Here is an 18155-nt window from a genome sequence, read left to right as displayed (position 1 = left end):
TGTGGTAAAATCTACCGGGGCTACTTTTCTATTCTTCTTAAATATATTTATTATTTAAAGTATTTGTTCGAACCATTCCTTTTCCAAAAAATAAGATTCTTTGAGTTGTCAATGTGGCAACTGATTCTTGTACCTGCATTATTAATTTATTTTTTCATGGTGAGCTATGTGCAATACTGAAAAGGCATGTCAACACCATATACATACTCCCAAACCCAATATAGAACCTTGACCCCCCTCCCCACCCCAAAGTATTTTTGTTGAAACTATTTATAAAACAAAAAGGTTCCTAAAAACATGTTGGCGGTGATGATATACATCGGGTGAGACCATCACTTGGTTAGTTTAAAACTGAAACATATCGTTAAGTGCAAACATATTTATAATGTGATTTGAAAGACCTGAAGCTCAGCATGATACTGGCACCAGTCCATCTGAACTTTTACCTACAAAAAGATTATACTGGTACATTATCGGACTGAACAGTAATCCCATATGGATGAAGTATAAATAGTAACAAAACAATGTTTGGTAAGATTTGCAGTATATTATTTCCATGTGTCATGTATTGTATTGAATTATATGAAAATCTATATGGTTCGCACATACCTCGAGATTTGCTGATTGAGTTACACCCACTGGTAGATTGGTCAATAAAGAGAACATATTTTATATATCCCTCTGTGTAGACTGTACTGCATTTTTGCAAGGAATTTAATTATTTTCAAAATTACCTAACTAACCTGCGTACCTGATTGTATTCTGCACAGTGTTCCTTCATCCAGTATTATGAGGCAATTAGTGGTGTATATTGAACAGGTGTAATTCCTGACCAGGGTAAATAATTTGCTAATAGTTGAACATACTTTTTAATAAATTGAGATCTAATTTAGTATAAGGGAAATATTGCTTTGAATTAATATATTTCCATCTGTCGATGTATCTGAAAGGGGGACTGAGGGAACTTTGGCAATGCCAGTAATGTATTTGTCACTATACCTCAAATACTTTATTGCAAAGGTTATGACATCTACGTTTGTCTTCCCAAACCCTCCATCCCCATGTAAACAATTTGGAATAATATGTGGTGAACTTAAAAAATAATTCAACCTCATGGATATATTTTATTTGATACCTGGCATATCTAAAAGAAAGAAGAAAAGATATGATCCTGAAATATTGCAATTTCAAATTGATTAACGCTTTATAATAACTAGTTGATCTCTTGTAGCATTACATAGAATATGGAACATAGACCTTACAATGCAGAAGGAGGCCATTCGGCCCATCGAGTCTGGACCAACCCACTTAAGCCCTCACTTCCACCCTATCCCCGTAACCCTAAATAAGCCCTCCTAACCTTTTTTGGTCGCTAAGGGCAATTTAGCATGGTCAATCCACCAAACCTGCACGTCTTTGGACTGTGGGCCGAAACCGGAGCACCCGGAGGAAACCCACGCAGGCACGGGGAGATGTGCAGACTCCGCACAGACAGTGACCCAGCAGGGAATTGAACTTGGGACCCTGGCGCTGTGAAGCCACAGTGCTGGTCACTTGTGCTACCGTGCTGCCCCAATCACTTGTGCTACTATGCTGCCCCAGTACCCAATGTACCCAGTAAATCAGAGGAACGGCATCTCTCCCACATGTCTCTATCGTCATCATATTGCCAGTCACCTCTTGATTTTTTTTTTCCTTTCGCTCCTCTTCTGCTTCTCTCCCTAACTTTCTTTTGCTTCTGTGTCTTCTTGCTGCCCCTTTCCTTTCAGATGGAGAATGTGGATGTTACACCAGAGAGAGGAACCACCAATGGCTGCAGGCAGCTTTTGGGTGAGAGTTGTGTGAAAAATATCCCTCAGCAGAGCAATTTCCATCCTCTACCCCAAATACGTTCTCCTCATTGTCTACCCCCTCCCTCGCCTTCCCCACTCCTTCCTACCAGCCCATCACTCCCATAACTGGTCATATCCTCTGACACTAAAATATTTTCTCAATCCTTATATTGTTAACTACACTTATTTCACTGTCAGTTACTTCATATTTCTATCTTCCCCTGGCTGGTTTAGCACAGGGCTAAATAGCTGGCTTTTCAAGCAGGCCAACATTGCGGGTTCAATTCCCGAAAAAAATCATCTTAACATGGTGAAAGGTTTACCTGGGAAAATTAGGATGCTGTTGGAATTTTGACAGAAGTTTCAATACAGTAAATGTATTTGAAACTGAAAATCAGAGGGGAAAAGTCTGAAATGTTTAAAGTGAATATTTTAATAGAAACAGCTTTCAGAAAAAGCCGACCATATATTTGTACAGCACCAATATATGTAGTGACAATGTGGCAAATCTCTGACATGAAAGTATTCTTTCCTTTACGTTGAAGGTATAACCAGTTTGATAAAGGGTTCGCCCCAGGCTCATGATTTCAGTGACAGCTTCTGATTAAACTTGCCCCACATACTAAAATAATATATGGTAGTCATATTAGCTCCCTGTTTTACAATGCTAAACCCCATTCTGTTGAATAACCTGTGCTTTCCAAAAACTGCCTCAGCAGTTTCAGTACAGTTCAACATGGTTAATGCTTCCTGTGGTATTGCTCAGAGGAAGTCAAACATTAGTGATGAGATTTTTATACCATTTAATGCAGAATGAATTGTTCTTGTGCTAAGATGAGGCTGTATCCCTGAAAGTTTACAATGTTGAATTACTCCTCAGGCTACAGGTCATATACCCAAAATCAGATGTCAGCCTTTCATGTTGTGATTGGTGAAGCTTTTATTTTTAAAGTCAACGGCTACGGATCTTTTGACTGCAGAATAAATAAAACCAATTTTACAGGTGGCGGAGTTTCCCTGTGCTTTCCTTTTTTTAAAAACATATTGGAAAAAACATAGCTAGAAATTAAGCATAATGCAGGAAATGGAAAATATAAAACTTTATTCTATTAATTTCAGTGTGCAGACCAAATTGATTTGTGTGAAACCAAAAAGGATTTATTTCCATAAAGTTTAGTTTAAGGTACCATTAATTGTGTTCAAATTAGCGGGGTTGATGATGTGTTGATGCATGAGGTCGTTTAAGCTTCTTATATTTTGGAAATAGAGAAATATTATTGCAATAGATCACATAGATGCGCACCACAATTGGCTAAATCTAATCTTACTCTGCCTACTAGATATTTGATCCAAATACGCACTGAATTCCAGATTGCCAAATTACCTCTGTTACAGTCACTCCTGTTGTAGCAAACCTCTGACCCAAAAGTGTTTCTCTTTTATCTCTTTTTTCATTCCTCCACACAAGGCCAGTTACAAAGAAATTTCACCGACATAGCTATATGTTTTAAAAATCTCAGTACTGTGTTCCAAAATACAGTGGGGAATTTCTGTATTCCCTGCTTTTGTTTTGATTGATTTGTTGAATGAATATATGAGCTGTGGTATGAAATCTTTTGAAATTGTGTATATATAAATCAGACAGTTTGTTGGAATTCCTTATCTTAATACCATCAAACACAGGAGCAGAATTAGGCCACTCAGCCCATTGAGTCTGTTCCGCCATTCAATCATGGGTGATATTTTTCTCATCTCCATTCTCCTGTCTTCACCCCATAACCCCCGATCCCCTTATTATTCAAGAACCTATATATCTCTGTATTAAAGACACTCAGTGATTTGGCTTCCACAGCCTTCTGCGGCAAAGTGTTCCCCACATTCACCATTCTCTGGCTGAAGAAATTCCTCCACATCTCTGTTTTAAAGGATCATCCCTTTAGTCTGAGAAGGTGTCCTCTGGTTCTAGTTTTTCCTACAAGTGGAAACATCCTCTCCACGTCCACTTTATCCAGGTCTCACAGTATCCTGCGAGCTTCAATAAGACCCCCCACCCCCTCATCCTTCTAAACTCCAACGAGTACAGACCCAGAGTCCTCAAACATTCCTCATACGACAAGCTCTTCATTCCAGGGAGAATTCTTGTGAACCTCCTCTGGACCCTTTCCAAGGCCAGCACATCCTTCCTTAGACATGGGGCCCAAAACTGCTCACAATACTCCAAATGGGGTCTGACCAGAGCCTTATATAGCCTCAGAAGTACATCCTTGGTCTTGTATTCTAGCCGTCTCGACATGAATGCTAACATTGCATTTACCTTCTTAACTGCCGACTGAATCTACATATTAGCCTTAAGAGAATTGTGAACAAGGACTCCCAAGTCCCTTTGTGCTTCTGATTTTCTAAGCATTTCCCCATTTAGAAAATAGTCTATGGCTCCATTCCTCCTTCCAATGTGCATAACCTCACACTTTTCCACATTGTATTCCATCTGCCACTTCTTTGCCCACTTTCCTAGCCTGTCCAGGTCCTTCTGCAGCCACCCTGCTTCCTCAATACCACCTGTCCCTCTACACATCTTTGTATCATCTGCAAACCTAGCAACAGTGCCTTCAGTTCCTTCTTCCAGACGTGCTGTTAGGTAATTTGGACATTCTGAATTCTCCCTCCATGTACCCAAAGAGGCATCGGAATTGGCGACTAGGGGCAGTAGCTTTATTGCAGTGTTAATGTAAGCCTACTTGTGACAATAATGATGTTTATTATTATTAATGTAAATTGTGAAAAGTTGTGGTCCCAGCACCGACCTCTGAGGCACACCATTAGTCACCGTCTGCCATCCCGAAAAAGACCCCTTTATCCCCACTCTCTGCCTTTTGCCAGTCAGCCAATCCTCTATCCATGCCAGGATTTTACCCTTAACACCATGGGCTCTTAACTTTTTTAACAGTTTCCTATGCGCCACTTATCAAAGGCCTTCCGGAAATCTAAATAAATCACGTTCACTGGTTCTCCTTTCTCTAACTTCCTTGTTACCTCCTCAAAGATCTCTAATAGACTTGTCAGTCATGACCTCCCCTTGACGAAGCTGTGCTGACTCTGTCCTTTAAGGACCTTTATCATGCACTTCCAAGTACTCTGCAATCTCTTCTTTAATAATGGATTCTAAAATCTTACTAGTGACTGAAGTCAGGCTAACCGGCCTATAATTTCCCATCTTCTGCCTTCCTCCTTGTTTTTCTTTTATAAACATTTTATTGAGGTATTTTCAGTATAGTAACAGCAACAAAATAAACAATAGACATGAAACCATAAACATAGTGCAAAAGCCATTTACCTCTCGTACAGGTCCCACCCTTATTGACCTCCGACTCTAATCTAAACTACTACTCTCTCCCCCTCTCCCCTCCCTCCCCTCCCCCCCCCCCCCCCCCGGGCGAACCCTAACAGTGACCCTCTCAAAGCGAACTTGATTTTCTCCAGACAGAGAAAGCCAACCTTGTCCGATAGCCAGGTCTCTGACTTCGGGGCCTTTGAGTATCCGTTTCCGGGCTACCAGGGAAGCAAAGGCCAGAACGTCCGCCTCTTTCTCCTCTTGGATTCCCGGGTCTTCTGACACCCAAAAATCGCCAACTCTGGACTCAGCGCCACCCTTGTTTTTAACACCGTGGACATGACGTCCGCAAACCCCTGCCAAAATCCCCTAAGCTTTGGACATGTCCAAAACATGTGGACATGGTTCGCCGGTCCTCCCGCACATTTTGCCTACCTGTCCTCCACCCCAAAGAATCTGCTCATCCGGGCCTCTGTCACGTGAGCCCGGTGGACAATCTTAAATTGTATCAGGCTGAGCCTGGCACATGTTGCGGGCGCGTTGACTCTGCTCAACGCGCCTGCCCGAAGACCATCCTCTATCTCACCTCCAGCTCCTCCACCCATTTGCGCTTCAGCTCCTCGGTCTGCGTCTCCTCAGACCCCATATGTTCCTTGTAAATATCCGAGACACACCCTGCTCCTACCCACCCTCTTGACACTACCCTGTCCTGAATCCCCCTCAGCGGTCGCAGCGGGAAGGTTGACACCTCTTTACGTAGGAAGTCCCGCACCTGCAGCTAGCTGAATTTGTTCCCCTTGCCAACCCAAAGTTTTCCTCCAGTGCCCTCGTACTCGGAAAGCTCCCCTCTATGAACATATCCCCCATCCTCTCAATCCCCGCTCTCCGCCATAACTGGAACCCCCCCGTCCATACTCCCCGGGGCAAACCGGTGATTATCACAGATTGGGGCTCAAACCGATGCTCCCGCTGCTCCCACGTGCCGCCTCCACTAGCCCCAAACTCTCAGGCTGTCACCACCACTGGACTGGGGGAACGGCAGAGGCGCAGTTACCAACGCCCCAAACTGGTGCCTTGACATGAAGTCGCCTCCATGCACAACCATGCCGACCCCTCCCCCACCACCCACTTCCTGATCATGGCTACATTAGCTGCCCAGTAATAGTTGCTAAAACTTGGCAGCGCCAAGCCGCCCTCTCCCCGACTCCGCTCAAGCATTACCTTCCTTACTAGCGGGGTCTTGCCCGCCCAGCCAAAACCCATGATCACTCTGTTGACCCGCTTAAAAAAGGACTGCGGAATAAAAATGGGGAGACACTGAAATACAAATAGGAATCACTGGAAGACCGTCATCTTCACCGTCTGCACCCTCCCAGCCAGAGACAACGGAAACGCGTCTCATCTCCGAAAGTCATCCTTCATTTGGTCCACCAGCCGGGCAAGATTCAATTTATGCAGCTGGTCCCATTCCCGCACCACTTGAATGCCTAGGTACCAAAAGCTTCCCTTTACTAACCTAAACGGCAGCTCTCCCAGTCGCCTCTCCTGTCCCCTCGCCTGGACCACAAACATCTCACTCTGTCCCATATTAAGCTTATACCTCAAAAACCGGCCAAATTCCCCTAAAGCCCTCATGATTTCTTCCATGCCCTCTATGGGGCGAAACTTACAGAAGCAGGTCATCCGCATAGAGCAAAAGCCTTTGCTCCACCCCCCCGGACCAGTCCTCTCCAGCCCCTCGAGGCTCTCCGAGCAATTGCCAATGGCTCTATAGCAGGCGCAAACAACAGTGGGGAGAGGGGGCATCCCTGTCTCGTCCCCCGGTGCAGTCTAAAATAGTCCGATGTAGTCCTATTCATAGATTTACATAGAATTTACAGTGCAGAAGGAGGCCATTCGGCCCATCGAGTCTGCACCGGCTCCTGGAAAGAGCACCCTACCCAAGGTTAACACCTCCACCCTATCCCCATAACCCAGTAACCCCACCCAACACTAAGGGCAATTTTGGACACTAAGGGCAATTTATCATGGCCAATCCACCTAACCTGCACATCTTTGGACTGTGGGAGGAAACCGGAGCACCCGGAGGAAACCCACGCACACACGGGGAGGATGTGCAGACTCCGCACAGACAGTGACCCAAGCCGGAATCGAACTTGGGACCCTGGAGCTGTGAAGCCATTGTGCTATCCACAATGCTGCCGTGCTGCCCGTACACTTGCCAAAGGAGCCTGATACAGCAACCTGACCCAGTCGATAAAGCCCCGCCGGAATCCGAACCATCCCAGTACCTCCCACAGATAATCCCATTCTACCCGATCAAAAGCCTTTTCTGCATCCATTGCAATCACTACCTCCACCTCCTTACCTTCCGGGGGCATCATGATCACATTTAACAACCTTCTTACATTGACCACCAACCGCCTGCCCTTAACAAACCCCGTCTGATTCTCCCCAATAACGTCCGGAACGCAATCCTCAATCCTGGAGGACAAGATTTTGGCCAGCAACTTGGCATCCATATTTAACAGGGAGATCGGCCTGTAGGACCCACACAGCTCCGGGTTCTTGTCCCACTTAGGAATCAGTGAAATCATTGCCTGTGACATCGTCGGGGGCAGCACTCCTCTTTCCCTTGCCTCATTGAAGATCCTCATCAACACCAGCCCTAATATAGAACAGTACAGCACAGAACAGGCCCTTCGGCCCTCAATGTTGTGCCGAGCAATGATCACCCTACTCAAACCCACGTATCCACCCTATACCCGTAACCCAACAACCCCCCCTTAACCTTACTTTTTAGGACACTACGGGCAATTTAGCATGGCCAATCCACCTAACCCGCACATCTTTGGACTGTGGGAGGAAACCGGAGCAGCCGGAGGAAACCCACGCACACACGGGGAGGACGTGCAGACTCCGCACAGACAGTGACCCAGCCGGGAATCGAACCTGGGACCCTGGAGCTGTGAAGCATTTATGCTAACCACCATGCTACCGTGCTGCCCCGAATATCCCCGAGAACGTTTTATAGAACTCCACTGGGTACCTATCCGACCTCGGGCTTTACCTGACTACATGGCCTTCAGACCTTCCACCATCTCGTTCAACCTGATTAGAGCCCCCAGCCCTTCTACCCGCTCCCCGTCCACCTTTGGGAAATTCAGCACCTCCAAGAAGTGCCTCATCCCCTCCGGCCCTGCAGGGGGTTCCGACCTGTAAAGCCTGCTATAGAAATCACTGAAAGCCTTATTCACCCCTACTGAATCAGTAGGGCAGCACGGTAGCATGTTGGTTAGCATAAATGCTTCACAGCTCCAGGGTCCCAGGTTCGATTCCCGGCTGGGTCACTGTCTGTGTGGAGTCTGCACGTCCTCCCCGTGTGTGCGTGGGTTTCCTCCGGCTGCTCCGGTTTCCTCCCACAGTCCAAAGATGTGCGGGTTAGGTGGATTGGCCATGCTAAATTGCCCGTAGTGTCCTAAAAAGTAAGGTTAAGGGGGGGGTTGTTGGGTTACGGGTATAGGGTGGATACGTGGGTTTGAGTAGGGTGATCATTGCTCGGCACAACATCGAGGGCCGAAGGGCCTGTTCTGTGCTGTACTGTTCTATGTTCTATGTCTATGAATCACCAAACAGGTTCCCATCTCCGTCCTTTACTTTCCCTATCTCCCTAACTGCCTCCCCCTTCCTGAGCTGCTGTGCAAGCATTCTGCTGGCCTTCTCTCCAAATTCGTAGATCGCCCCCCTCACCTTTCTCAGCTGCTCCACCGCCCTCCCTGTGGTCAGCAAGCTAAACTCCGCCTGTAACCTCCGCCGTTACCTTAAAAGCCCTGCCTCTGGGGTCTTCGCATACCTCCTATCAATCGGTAGTATCTCCTTTATCAGCCTGTCCACCTTCTCCCTATGTGCCCGGATCAAAATCAGCTCCCCCCTGACCACCGCCTTCAGTGATTCCCACACCACCGCTGCTGAAATTTCCTCTGTGTCATTGACCTGCAGGTAGCTCTGAATATATTTCCTCAGCCGCTCGCACACCCTTTCATCCGCCAAAAGTCCCACATCCAACCTCCAGTGCAGGCGCTGGTTACTGTCTTTACTAACCTGCATGTCAACCCAGTGCAGTGCATGGTCTGAGATTGTAATCGCCTAGTATACCGAGTCCACCACCCCAGCCAGCAAGGCCCTGCTCAAAATAAAGAAACCAATCCAGGAGTACACTTTATGCACATGTGAGTAGAAGAACTTGTTCGCCCTCGGCTGCCCAAACCTCCATAGATCCAACTGCCCATCTGCTCCATGAACCCTCTTAGTTCCTTTGCCATTGCTGGCACCCTGCCCGTTTTTGAGCTTGACAGGTCCAAGCCAGGGTCCATAACTGTTGAAGTCCCCTCCCATGACCAACCTGTGCGAGTCCAGGTCCAGTATCTTCCCCAGCATCGTCTTTATAAACTCCACTTCATCCCAATTTGGCGCCTATACATTCACCAATACCACCTGCTCCCCCTCTAGCTTCCCACTGACCATAATGTACCGACCTCCCAAGTCCGAGACTATTCTACCCGCCTCAAACACCACCCGCTTACTGATCAGGATCGCGACCCCTCTAGTCTTTGAATCTAATCCCGAGTGAAAGACCTGAGTGACCCAGCCTTTCCTCAATCTAATCTGGTCCGTTACTCTAAGGTGCATCTCCTGCAACATTACCACGTCCGCCTTCAGTCCCCTAAAATGCGTGAACATACGTGCCCTTTTGACCGGCCCATTTAACCCTCGAACATTACAGGTGATCAGCCTAGTTGGGGGGCTCATCACCTCCCTCCTCTGCCGACCAGCCATCCCCTTTTTTAGGCCCACCTCCAGCCCGTGCTCCGCGCCTCCACCGCCTATCCCCAGGCAGCCTCCGCCCCCAACCTCCTCTCTGTCCCTCAGCTCAAGTCCCTCTCTTGTCAGCAGAACATTCGCCCCCCCCCCGCCCTAATAACAACACCCTGTGCCTCCCTCCTTGTTAAACAGCGGTGTTACATTAGCCACTTTCCTGTCCTCTAGGACCCTTCCTGCCTCCAGTGATCCTGCAAATTCGCCACCATTGCCTCCACAATCTCCTCTTTTAAAACCCTGGGGTGTAGTCCATCCAGTCCACGTATCCAAACCTGGGGCGAGATCTTGCAACTGTTCACGCCAGCAGGATCTTCTGGTCCTGCCGACGGTGCAACCCCACAGGTTTCCTGGCTGCGTGGGGCAGATTCAGCCAACTGCAGGTCACCTCTCACCACAGGCAGGCCAAAGAATCTTACCCATAATTGAGAAACTACATTTTAATTTATTGGGATTAAACTACTGCAGTCATTTTGGTGTAAAACAATGTATATAAGAATCCCATCTGCTAAAACACAGAATTTGAATATTAGAGGAATTCCAACTCATTTGAACAGAATACTTGAACAGCGTTTCTCTATTATGGTGATCAGAAGAGTTCAATTAACAATAAATTTGATTGCAAGCTACTTCAGTAAATTTAATTTTAAACTGACTTAACATAACTACAGCAGTGAAATTCTTTGGAGTATACATTTGAGAATCTATTTTGTCTATTTAAATGGTACAGTGGAGCTTCATTAATGCACATTGTTCAATTTTATATAGTTTGTGTCCTAAATAGATTCCACTCAGCATATTTAAGCAGAACTACATATGCCCCCTGCTGTTTGCACCGCTGGTAACAGTAAGATATGTTTCATAGCCAACAGGGAATTTTGTGACAGCAGGGGGCAGCAGGAATTTTGAATGACAACATCAGGATATCACCAAGACTGATGAGGGATAGTTTTTGATCTGTGCAAATGATTATTTTAAAGATACCGTACATATTTTCAATTTTGAATTCCTGGAATATCTCTCTACTATTTCAAATGCTTCAGAATGCATTTCAAAGCTGAAACTAAGAATATGTGAGTTTTATTTCTTTGGGAGATGGAAGATCCATGCTGTTTTTTAAAAAAACTATAAAGAACTTATTAATGCCAACTTTGAGCTTTTACAGAAACGGCCCCTTTAATGTGCTCCCCTCCTCCAACACATTATTAACTTTACCACAGGTACCATTGCTTTCAATTACACATTTCAGGCATATTTTGTTTAATTGTTTGGGACCGTATCTATCACTTTGGGGAAATTGTGAACAAAATGGCAATATATATTTTTGACTAAAAATACAATTAAAGGCATGTGTATGTAGCCTCAATTTACTTTAAGCGTATTCAGCAATAATGCACAATAATGATTGTTCGGGGAAAAACGTTTTAATATACTGATGAGTTCTTTGGCTTTGTCATAAAGTGATAGTGACGGCCTTTAGCTCCTGAGCCACTGTCACTTTCAACCTTAAGTGTGAGCAGAAAGCTTTATTTTATAGCCACCATAAATTGACATGACTGTCTAGCATACAAATGCTTAGAACATTTATTGTAAATTCCACAATGTACTTTTAGTGGCAGTGTTAGTCTATTTAAAACAAACTGGTTAACACCAGTTAAAATAGTGGAGAGAGGTACGTGGTTTGCGTTTTCTCAAGAATCTCCCACTGTGGTCATACATTACACTGTCCCTTAAGTGGACACTTCATCCTCCAGGAACTATTCTATTTAGCTTCCATTGGATTTGTTTCATTTTAATTTCCTAGGTGGGCAATGTCTAATTCCAGAACTGACTTTCGCTCTAGGGATAACACTGTAGATTCCTTCTCCCTAGCTCCATTCTGGCCAAACCGCTGACCACGGTGGCTTATATACTGGCATTAAGAGACTCTGGTGTGGCCCTCCACATCTGAGATACTGTTCTCAGCCATAACATTGTGGAAATATGGGAACAATCTTGGTGTAGTTAAAGGATAGTTTGATCAGTTTACCAATATGAAAACAGCCAAATCACTTGATCAAATTGTAGCTTTGCAATTCACTATATTTGCCTGTTGTCCTTTGCATATCTCATCAAACGTTTATCATTTTCATTGTTGTCACACTCTTTTTGACTCCACCCCAGAGATGAGTTTACTGGTTTATTTGTATAGAGAGGGATAGATGTCAGGAATAAAATATATTAATGTAGTAACTGTTACAACTCTGTAAAGACTGATAACTCAAAGTTGGTTAACAGTTGAAAGAATGACATGTCAACATTTTACGTTTTAAAACTTTTACTGTTATAAATTACTGAAAACCACTATTGGCTAAACACTTTTCTTTTTGTTGGCAACTTTGTTTTTATAAATTTAGAGTACCCAATTATTTTTTTCCAATTAAGGTGCAATTTAGCGTGGCCAATCCACCTACCCTGCACATCTTTGGGTTGTGGAGGCGAAACCCATGCAGACACGGGGAAAATGTGCAAATTCCACGTGGACAGTGACCCGGGACCGAACCTGGGACCGCGGTGCCATGTGGCAACAGTGCTAAGGAGTGCACCACCGTACTGCCCCAACAACTTATGCTTTAAATTACAGAAAAGGAGATCGCCCATTTAAGCTTTAGAACAACCAAAAATCTCCCACTATGACTATGCGTTACACTGTCCCTTAAGTAGACACTTCATCCTCTAAGAACCATTCTAAAATAATTCTCAGCTCCCAATGGATTGCTTTCTTTTTAATTTCCTAGCTGGGTAATGTCTAATCCCAGAACTGATTTTCTCTGTAGAGTTACACTGTAAATTCCTTCCCTCTAGCTCCAAGCTAAGCAAATCTTCCAGCCTCCTTTTAATCCTCACAAACTCAATCTTCATACGAACGTATGAATTAGGAGCAAAAGTAGGCCACTCAGTCACTTGAGCCTGTTCCATCATTAAATAAGATTATGGTTGATCTGAGTGTGAGCACTCACACACGTTCTGCGTGGTAAACAATAGAGTCAGCATTTTCTCTGCATTGGGTGCAGCCCTGTTTGCTTTTATCTCTTGCTCTCTACTTCTCAGATGGCCGCAGAGCACACAAGACAACAATTGAAACTGCCGTGCCTGTGATATTCGTAGTTATATGGGGAAGCTTGTAACTTAATTTCAAAAATGGCGTCATCTACCCACTTTGCCATGGCAACAGGAGTCACATCCACTTTTGAAGTATTGAAGTAGAAATGGTGATTTGTGGGGGGGAGGGGGATGATGCACTATCAATTACCACAAAGACGAGAGTAGTGGAATAAGCGAGGCTTTGTTGAGCAAAGATGTTGTGCCTCCTGCAGCTGGAACCAGAAAGGCTGCAGCACCGGCGGGCACACACATTTATATGCCGCCTACTAGGCGGAGCTAGCAGGCAGGGATTTACACATGTACCTCTACTATACGGGCCTTATCGTAATACATGTAATATTACTTAGTGATGACTACCACATTCCCCCCCGTTTTAAAAAAAGAGTCCGGTGGGGGTGGTGGAAAACATTACAAGTTCAGTCTGTCGAGGGCCTTGATCCTCCTCTGCGATCGCCTCAGTCCTAGTGGTGATGTGGGCGCCGACTTGGTCACCTGTGACTCCGGGAGTGTGTTGTCCTCATCTTCGTCACCCCTGAGTGGAACCACTGGGAGCAAGGATCCCGCTGGGGTGGGGCCTGCGGTGAGGTTCGCTGGAGGGAGGGTGAGTGGCGCAGGGGTGGATGAGGCAGTCGGGGAGGGGGGGGGGGGGTAGATGTCAGGTCAGGGGCCGTAGGTGGGGATCCAGCGGGTGCCAGGTCCCAGAGGGTGACTGTGTCCTGGCGCCCGTTGGGGTGTGCCACACAGGCGTACTGCGGGATCGCGTGTAGAAGGTGGACTCTTTCAACCAAGGGGTCCAACTTATAGGTCCGCACATGCTTGCGGGTCCAGGAACTGTCAGCCATGTTGGGAGCGAGACCCCGGAGGTGGACTTCCTGGGGAAGGCAAACACATGTTCGTGAGGGGTCTCATTAGTCGTGGTGCAGGGGAGCGATCGGATGGAGTGGAGCGCATCAGGGAGGACCTCCTGCCAGCGGGAGACCGGGAGATTTTTAGACCGCAGGGCCAGCAGGACGGCCTTCTAGACCATCCCGTTCTCCCTCTCTACCTGCCCATTTTCCTGGGGGTTGTAGCTGGTCGTCCTGCTCGAGGCAATGCCCTTGCTGAGCAGGAACTGACGCAGCTCATCGCTCATAAAAGCAGATCCCGATCACTGTGGATATAGATGGGGAAACCGGACAGAGTGAAGATACTGTGAAGGGCTTTAATGACCGTGGCAGAAGTCATATCAGGGCATGGGATGGCGAAAGGGAATCGGGAATACTTGTTAATCACGTTCAGAAAGTACGTGTTGCGGTCGGTGGAGGGGAGGGACCCTTTGAAGTCCACGCTGAGGCGTTCAAAAGGGCGAGAGGCCTTCACCAGGTGCGCTCGATCTGGCCGGTAGAAGTGCGGCTTGCACTCTGCGCAGAACTGGCAGTCTCTGGTGACGGTCCTGACCACCTCAATGGAGTCGGGCAGGTTGCAGGCCTTGATAAAATGGAAGAATCGGGTGACCCCGGGTGGCAGAGGTCATAGTGGATAGCCCGGAGTCGGTCCATTTGTGCGCTGGCTCATGTACCGCGGGATAGGGCATCAGGGGGCTCGTTGAGCTTCCCCGGGCGATACAAAAGCTCGTAATTATAGGTGGAAAGCTCGATTCTCCACCTCAAGATCTTGTCGATTTTGATCTTGCCCCGCTGTGTGTTATTGAACATGAAGGCAACTGACCGTTGGTCAGTCAGGAGAGTGAATCTCCTGCCGGCCAGGTAATGCCTTGCAATGTCTCACAGCTTCCACAATGGCTTGTGCCTCCTTTTCAACAGAGGAGTGCCGAATTTCGGAGGCATGGACGGTGTGGGAGAAGAAGGCCACGGGCCTGCCCGCCTGGTTGAGGGTGGCGACCAGAGCTACGTCCGATGCACGCTCTCGACCTGAAAAGAGAGGGACTCATCGACCATGTGCATCATGGCCTTGGCAATGTCTGCCTTGATATGGTTGTAGGCCTGGCGGGCCTCAGCTGTCAGGGGAAAAGCTGTGGACTGAATGATTGGGCGGGCCTTGTCATGAATAATTAGGGACCCATTGGGCATAGTAGGAGAAAAACCCCAGGCATCGTTTCAGGGCCTTGGGGCAGTGGGGGAGGGGGAGTTCCATGAGGGGGCGCATGCGGTCGGGGCCGGGCCCTAGAACTCCATTTTCCACGACATAGCCATGGATGGCTAAGCGGTTGGTGCGGAACACGCAATTCTCCTTATTGTACGTGAGATTAAGGAGTTTAGCGGTCTCGAGGAATTTTTGGATGTTTGCGTCGTGGTCTTGCCGATCGTGGCCACAGATGGTGACATTATCTAGACACGGGAAGGTAGCCCGCAGTCCATACGGTCAACCATTCGGTCCATCTCTCGCTGGAAGATAGAGACCCCATTAGTGACGCTGAAGGGAACCCTAAGGAAGTGATAGAGGCGGCCATCTGCTTTGAACGCAGTGTATTGGCGGTCCTCCGGGCGGCTGGGGAGCTGGAGGTAGGCGGATTTCGGGTCCACTGTGGAAAAGACCCGATACTGCGCAATCTGATTGACCATGTCAGATATGTGTGGGAGCGGGTACACGTCGAGCTGCATGTACCAATTCATTGTCTGACTGTAGTCAATGACCATCCTGTGCTTCTCCTCAGTCTTTACTACTGCCACTTGAGCTCTCCAGGGGCTGTTGCTGGCCTCAATTACCCCTTCCCGCAGAAGCCGTTGGACCTCCAACCGGATGAAGGTCTTGTTCTGGACACTGTACCATCTGCTCCTGGTGGCGACGGGTTTGCAATCCGGGGTGAGGTTCGCAAACAGGGAAGGTTGATCGATCTTAAGGGTCGTGAGGGGGGGTCGGGGTCTGCCGAATTTTAAGGTTAAGCTTTGGAGGTGGCACTGGAAGTCCAGGCCGAGTAACAGGGCAGCACAGAGGCGGGGGAGGACGTAGAGCCAGAAGTTGCTAAACTCTACACCTTGGACGGTGAGGGTCGCAATGCAGTACCCCCGGATTTCCACAGAATGGGATCCGGAGGCCAGGGAGATTTTCTGGGTGTACCGGGAGGGAGCAGCACCTTACCGTAGTGGGGTGGATGAAGCTCTCCGTGCTCCCGGAGTCAAAAAGGCAGGTCGTCTCGTGCCCAATGATCTTCACCGCCGTTGTTGCGGTCGCGAGCTTGCGGGGCCAGGACTGGTCCAGGGTGATTGAGGTGAGCTGCAGCAGATGCTGGGAGGCCCTGGGCTGGTCAGCGGTGGTGGAGGTAGCGGCAGGCGATGAACGGCCAGACGAGCAGGGGTCCTGGGGCGCCGTCCAAAATGGCGCCAAAGATGGCACGCCCACTGAGTGCACATGGCGGGGGCCATCAAAGATGGTGGCGCCCACGGGCCGCACGTGGTTTGCGGTGAAGAAGATGGCGGTGCCCAGGGGGCGCACATGGTGGGGTGCAGGAATGCCGGGCCTGGAAACAGCGGCAACCGACCGGGCCTGGAAAACAGAATCAAAGTGTCCCTTCTTCGCACATCCCTTTCAGTTCACGCTCCAGACTGGGCAGCGTGCCTGGGGTGTTTGTTCTGCCTGCATAAATAGCACTGGGGGGGCTGGATGCCGCGCGGCGCAGGCTTGCGGTGAGCTGGAGTCGACAGCTGGCCCATGACGCGTCCACGAGGGTGCTGCGCGGTCAGGGGCGAATGACTGGACGTTACAGGAGGCCACTTCTGACGAGTTAGCGAACTGCCTAGTTCCCGCAAGATCAAGTGTACCCCCTTCCAATAGCTGCTGGCGGACGTACGCAGACCTCATGCCCATAACGTAAGCGTTGTGAATTAAAAGTTCTGTGTCCTGGACTGCCGAAACAGCCTGGCAGAGACAGTTCCTACCTAGGATGTGGAGGGCATGCCAGAAATCGTCCAGAGACTCCCCGGGGAGTTGATGTCTCGTGGCCAGGAGGTGCCTGGTGTATACTTGATTGACTGGTCGAACGTAATGTCCCTCTAGGAGCTCCATCGCTTCGGAGTAAGTGGGCGCATACCGGATGAGAGGAAAAATGTCAGAGGTCATCCATGAATAAAGTATTTGGAGTTTCTGTGAGTCCGAGGGTTCCTCAGCGGATGTTCGGAGGTAGCTTTCGAAGCAGGCTAGCCAGTGCTCAAAGGCGGACATAGCGTTGGCTGCTTGAGAGCTCAGCTGCAGGTGATCAGGCTTGATGCGGAGATCCATTTAAAAAAAAATCTTTGCTCAATAAATTGATGCACCATCAAATACCACAAAGACGAGAGTAGTGGAATAATCGAGGCTTTATTGAGCAAAGATGTTGTGCCTCCTGTAGCTGCCAACAGAATGGCTGCAACACCAGCGAGCACACACATTTATACGCCACCTACTGGGCGGAGCCAGCAGGCAGGGATTTACCCATGTACCTCTACTATACGGGCCTTACCGTAATAGATGAAATACTATTTAGTGGTGACTACCACAGTCCGGGGGGGGGGGGGTTGGATTTTCTGCTGGAGTTTGCCACAGGCAAAAATAGCGATTTTCCCTGCCCTCACCGGTGACGTAACAAGGTTCCCTCATTTAAATCTATTTTAATAAATTTACACATACCTGAAGACTTACCGCCATATTTGGGGGGGGGGGGGAGGTGAGGGAGTGGGTATTGTTTAACCCAGGTTGGAGTGCCCTCTAAAAATGGTGCTCCGATCTTTGTGGAGCCAGTGTGTGCTGTCTCGATTAGGCCCTTCCCACCAGCCTGACAGCAAAAACCACACTCCAGATTTTCTGTGCACAGAGTGCCAGAGAATTGAGAGAGAAAACTTACACACCCATTTTCTCATCTCAGCCAACACTTCAGAGTGGAAGATTCCGCTCAGTACCTTTGAACCCCAAATCCCTTCCATCTTCGAAGTACCTGGATAGGTTGCAGTACCATTGTTTACTAATCCGTATCTATACCACCTCTCTGGGACTTTGGGAAA

The 18155-nt window shown here is 47.9% G+C and overlaps 1 protein-coding gene across 1 annotated transcript in view; it reads left to right on the top strand.

Moving 5' to 3' along the window:
* hdac4 (histone deacetylase 4) overlaps positions 1–18155 on the top strand; it is a 699895-nt gene that overhangs the window by 610036 nt on the left and 71704 nt on the right.

This window comes from Scyliorhinus canicula, chromosome 2 (genome assembly GCF_902713615.1).
Source record: "Scyliorhinus canicula chromosome 2, sScyCan1.1, whole genome shotgun sequence".
Lineage (NCBI taxonomy): Eukaryota > Metazoa > Chordata > Chondrichthyes > Carcharhiniformes > Scyliorhinidae > Scyliorhinus > Scyliorhinus canicula.
The sequence above is the reverse complement of the archived record's forward strand: the minus strand, read 5'-3'. Positions and strand labels throughout refer to the sequence as shown.